A 6031-nucleotide genomic window follows, 5' to 3' on the forward strand; every position below is an offset into this window, starting at 1 on the left:
GATCATGTGTGAGGTTTTTATTTCAACTTTGCTCTCTGTCTTTTACAGTGTGTATGCTATGCTGCAACTGTGTTATTGTATCAGAAGCACAGTAACTTATTTGAGGCAGGGGAATAAAGACTCGTTCTTATGAATTAGTTTTTTTATCACAAGAGGATTGCACCTTAAACCAAGGCAAGGATTAGTTTGAAAATACTCCCAGAGGAGTTGTAGTCTCTCCTTATTGATGACTCTCTTCCACTGATTTGCTGATGGGGTGCTAGTCATGCTTAGTTTGGGACCCTTTGACTCTAGCCCGCAATACCCAATGTTAGCAAAGGGTTGAATTAGTATAATTCTTAGGGAAAATAATTAGTGCTTTGTATCAAGAGCCTTAAAAAACAGTCATAATGTTTGACTCAGCCCACTTCTGAGAGTCTAGTCAAAGAAAATGGTCCAAAATGTGGCAAAGATGTGTTTGAGGATGTTTCTGCTGCAAGTAACAGAGTATATATCTAAAACTAGTCTAGCCAAATTAGAGTTTCACATAAGAAGTCTGGAGGTGGACAGTTGCTGGCCTGAGGTCAGCTACTCAATGATGCCTTCAGGATCTTGGGCTCTGTTTCTGCTTTGTCATTTTTAGTGTGGATTTGAATACTGACTGGCAGCTTTATGACCTCAGGCAAGTTACTCAACATTTCTGTGTGGAGGTCTCCTGTCTGTAAAATGGACGTGATAGTCCACCTTCACAGACATTTCTTGTAAGTTTAAGGCAACAAGAAGGGCATTGCCACATCCATCCCTTTTACTAGGAAAGCAAAAAGCTTTTGCAGGATCCCTGTAACAGCCTTCCTTTAGGTCTCATTAGCCAAAACTGGGTTATGGCCACGCTATCAAAACTGGAAGCCAAGAAAGCAGGAAGTAAGATTGTTGACCACTCAGCTTAAATGGACTGTAATATTCCCAACAGAACGGGGCTTCTGTTAGCAGAGTAGAGAGGGAAATAGATTTTGGTTAGGCAGTGTCTACCACCAACTAACTGTAGGGAAGTACTCGTTGCAGCATAATTTATAGTGGCAAAAATGGGTGTGAGAAAATATCTCAAAATATGGGAATAGTTAAGCAACCTGAGTTAGAATAGTCAACTATTAATCACCTTGATAAAAAGTTGGTTTAAAGATAATGTATAAACACTATAGCAATGTGGAAAATGTGCCATTATTTTCAAAAGCAAAATGTAACGTGTTTTAGGACAAATATTTTTCGTATGTTTGATGAAATTGGAATGTGTCTTAAAATTTTTCCAGCCAAATGACTATCTTTACACAGTTGCACGTTCATGCACGTTCATGAACTTGGTCTGAAAATCTTAAGTTGACATCTGCTAAGAACAAGCAAGAACCAGTATCAAAACTTGCAGAAGTCAGAATGGCCATCATTAAAAAATCAAATGATAAATGCTGGAGAAGGTGTGGAGAACAGGGAACCCTCCTACACTGTTGGTGGGAATGTAGTTTGGTGCAGCCATTATGGAAACAGTATAGAGATTCCTCAGAAATCTAAAAATAGGCTTACCATGTGATCCAGCAATCCCACTCCTGGGCATATATCTGGAGGGAACCTTAATTCAAAAAGACACATGCACCCCAATGTTCACAGCACTGTTTACAATAGCCAAGACATGGAAGCAACCTAAATGTCCATCAACAGCTGACTGGATAAAGACGTTGTGGTATATTTATACAATGGAATTCTACCCAGCCATAAAAAAAAATAAAATAATGCCATTTGCAGCAACATGGATGGACCTGGAGATCGTCATTCTAAGTGAAGTAAGCCAGAAAGAGAAAGAAATATACCTTGTGATATCACTTCCATGTGGAATCTTAAAAAAGGACATAAATGAACTTATTTCCAAAACAGAAACAGACTCACAGACATAGAAAACAAACATGGTTACTGGAGGGGAAAAGGGTGGAAAGGGATAAATTGGGAGTTCAAGATTTGCAGATACTAAGTATTATATATAAAATAAACAAGTCTCTTCTGAATAGCACAGGGAACTATATTCACTATCTTACAGTAACCTATAATAAAGAATATGAAAATGAATATATGTATGTATATATATGGCTGAACTATTATGCTGTACACAAGAAATTGACACAGCATTGTAAACTGAGTACACTTCAATAAAAAATTTTTTTGAATTAAAAAAAAACTTGCAAAACAGTCAATACCTAGTAAAAAAAAATTCCAGAAAACAGTGGAACATTTTTCTAAAATTTTTAACTTTTTATTGGTGTATATATATACATAAAGAAAAGCACAAATATCATTTAGTGTACTTAAGCTCAATGAATTTTTACAAGTTGAATACATCCCTCGTTATCAGCACCCAGATCAAGAAACAGAACATTACCAACACCTGGTAAGCCCCCTTTCTGAGTAGAGAACTCAAGAAATGCTGCATCACCAAGGTTCTTCAATCACACCAGTTTTCCATGTGTGGAAAAACCTGGGCATCTAGGATGCCAAGTCACACAAAGATTCACAAGAATCTGATTCTGAATGTAAAGAAGCTTATGCAATATTTTAACCAATTTGTTTCACTTTTTAAAATATGTACAAGAGGAGGTATGTGATTTTTAAATACCTGTGACAAAAGACTTAGCAATACATAGACATTTTTAAATTCTAATAAGAAAGCATTGTGTTGTAATTTAAATGTCAGCAAGCATCTCTTTAAGATACATAAAATAATAGTGCTTCTTACAACTTAAATTTTATAAATATAATATGCATATGAAAATAGTGTGGTGAGAATATAGCTGATTGGGTTTTCTTTTTCCTCTACATAATAAACATGTTTTAGGGTTTGCCAATGAAACAGAACCAATCGGAGGTATAGGTAGGTAGGTAGGTAGACAGACTAGATAGATAGGTAGATAGATAGGTAGATAGATAGATAGATAGATAGATAGATAGATAGATAGATAATATCTATATAGGGAGATTTATGACAGGGATTGACTCAGGAGATTATGGAGGCCAAGAAGACCCATGATCTGCTGTCCTCAAGCTGGAGAACCAGAAAAGCCAGTGGTGTGATTCAATCCAAATCTGAAGACCTTTGAATCAAGAATGCCAATGGTCTAGTTTTTTTTTTAATATAAAATACTGCTAGTCCCATTCTTATTAGCAAGATCCAATTTTAGTGTACCTACTACTTCTGTAATTTAAATATTAACATCAGATCCAGGGGTGCTTTAAAAGGGAATTTGGCCAAAGGGTAAAGGAAAGTTAAAGATGACATAGGAACTTAACTCTGGAAAATGTTACAGAAGGGGAAATATAAAAGAATTACACAGAAACTAAAGAATAAATTATGATATTTCACAACTTCTTGTTTTAAGGATACTTAAATCTTTCTCTTTTTAAAAATTTTAGAAACATTTTACTATTTTAATTGTGATTTTTAGAAACATCAAAAAATGAAACATATACATTTCCTAGATTTGTTGAGTGTTAGTTTTTACCATATTCTTTTTTATTTTAAAGAAATAGAACATTAAGATTGCAACTTAAGCCCTACCCAGCCATTTCCTCCTTTTTCTCAGGGATAACCACGGTCTTGAAGTTGATGCCTATTATTCCTTTATGTATTTTTTTCTCTTAATACTTTTGTGCATGTACATGTGTGTGTATGTGTGTGTGTAGTAGAATGTATCATTTAGTATCTTAAAATTTTACATAAATGGTGTCATTGTATATATTCTTTTGCTGACTGTATAACAACATTAGATTCTGGATAAATGAAGATTCTTTCATTTTAACTGTTATAATAGTTTCCCATTGTTTATTCATAAATCCACAATTTATCATTACCCTCCTGAAGAGCAGTTAGGTTTTTTGCATTTTCGCTATTTAAAAATCTTGCCCCAATGAAGTTTTGTATATGTCTCCTTGGTATATGTCTTAGAGTCTTTTCTTTATCCAAAGTTTACATAGAAGCTTAGAAATGGAATTCCTGGGTTATAGGGTCCATGAGTCTTCAGGTTTACTAGGCAATGCTGAGTTGCACATTCCTAATAACTTATATGAATTCCGATTTTAGCGCATCCATGTCAACACTTGGTGTTATTAGACTCTAGAACTTTAGATAATCTGTTGTTGGTGAAATGGTATCATTGTTTTAATTTGCATTTCAGTGGTTACTAGTGAGTTTGAGTTGTTTCACATGGATTTTTTGCCATTTGATTTTCCTCTTTAATAGCTTTTTGGTTTGTTTTTTTCTTATTGACTTGCAGGGGGTCTTTATATATTCTGGATACCAATTATTTGTCAATTACTTATGTTGCAAGTATCTCCACAGATAGGCAATACCATCTCTGTGATAAACTAAGTTCCCATATATACTTTGGATCTGGGAATTTTAAAAAACAGTCCTGGGTTTCTTTAAAAAATTTTTTTAAATTTTTAATAGACTGTTTTTTAGAGCAGTTTTAAGTTCACAGCAAAACTGAGCAGAATGTACAGAGATATCACAAATACTTCTGCTCTTCCCCCTAGGCGTAGGATCCCGCATTATCATCATCCTATGTCAGAGTGGTGCATTGGTTACAACTGATGAATCTACACTGACACATTATCAAAAGTCCCTAGTTTACAAAGGGCTCCCTCATGGTGTTGTATACTCTGTGGGTTTGGACAAATGTATAATAACATGTATCGACCATTACAGTATCATACAGGGTAGTTTCACTGCCCTAAAAAGCACCCCTGTTCTGACTATTCATCTCTTGCTTCCCCTTAACCCTTGACAACCACTGATCTTTTCACCAGAGTTTTTCCTTTTCAAGAATATTGTAGAATTCGAATCATAACAGTATGTGGCTTTTTCAGATTACCTTCTTTCACTTGGTAATATGCATTTAAATTTCCTCCATGTCTTTTCATGGTTTGAAAGTTTATTTCTTTTTACTGGTAAATAATATTCCATCATTTAGATGTACCACAGTTTATCCATTCACCTACTAAAGGACATTTTGGTTGCTTCCAAGGTTTGACAATCGTGAATAAAGCTGCTATAAATATCTATGTGCTGGTTTTTATGTGAACATGTCTTCATCTCCTTTGGATAAATATCAAGGAGAGTGATTGTTGGATCCTACAATAAGAGTATGTTTAGTTTTGTAAGAAACCACCAAACTACTATCCATCTAGACTTCCAATTCCAAAGTCACACCCACATTTTTAGGTATTTGTTTGATACCACTCCACTTGAAATACCTAGATCTGTATTAGTTATCTATTACTGCATAACAAATTACCATAAAATTAAGTGGCTTAAAGAAATAAACATTATTTCACAGTTTCTGTGGGTGAGGAACTTTGAGTGGCTTAGCTGGGGCTAGAGGATCCACTCCCCAGACGGCTTATTCATATGGCTGTTAGCAAGAAGCCTCAGTTCCTCTCTGCCGCTTGGTAGAAAGTCTCAGTTCCTCGAATCAGCATATAGCATCCCTGAAATCCACATAGCACAGAAGCAGCAGAAAAGAGAGAGCTCATAGTCTTGAAATTCCAAATCTCCCTTGAAATCTTCATTTCACACTGTCCTATAGCGTATGTATAACCTTTTAACAGTAGATGAATAAATTACATGAAATTATATTTAGCTAAGCTTGTGTATAACACCGATTTTTACCACTGTAGATTTGCTCATTCAATACACTTTATCATGGTTGTTTTTAAAATCCCTTATTTGTTTTTAATTTTAATCTTTTTAATATCATTCTTAAAGTGAGGGAAGTCACTTTTTTTTTTTAATGGAAGCGCATCTCTCTGAACCCAGCTGATCTCTCCCCTTGGTGATTCTCTCAATCCACCTGTGCCTTAATCGGGCAATTGCTGTTACTCAGGCTTTGCAAATGAGCTAATTAAGATCTGGGTCTTGACTTAAATTTTATAGAACGACCAGGAAGAAATGGGAACCTTAAAATTGTAGCCCATTTTACGTAGCCCATTAAAATGGGGGAAAAGTCAAAGGTAG

The sequence above is a fragment of the Camelus ferus genome, chromosome 2 (genome assembly GCF_009834535.1).
Source record: "Camelus ferus isolate YT-003-E chromosome 2, BCGSAC_Cfer_1.0, whole genome shotgun sequence".
Lineage (NCBI taxonomy): Eukaryota > Metazoa > Chordata > Mammalia > Artiodactyla > Camelidae > Camelus > Camelus ferus.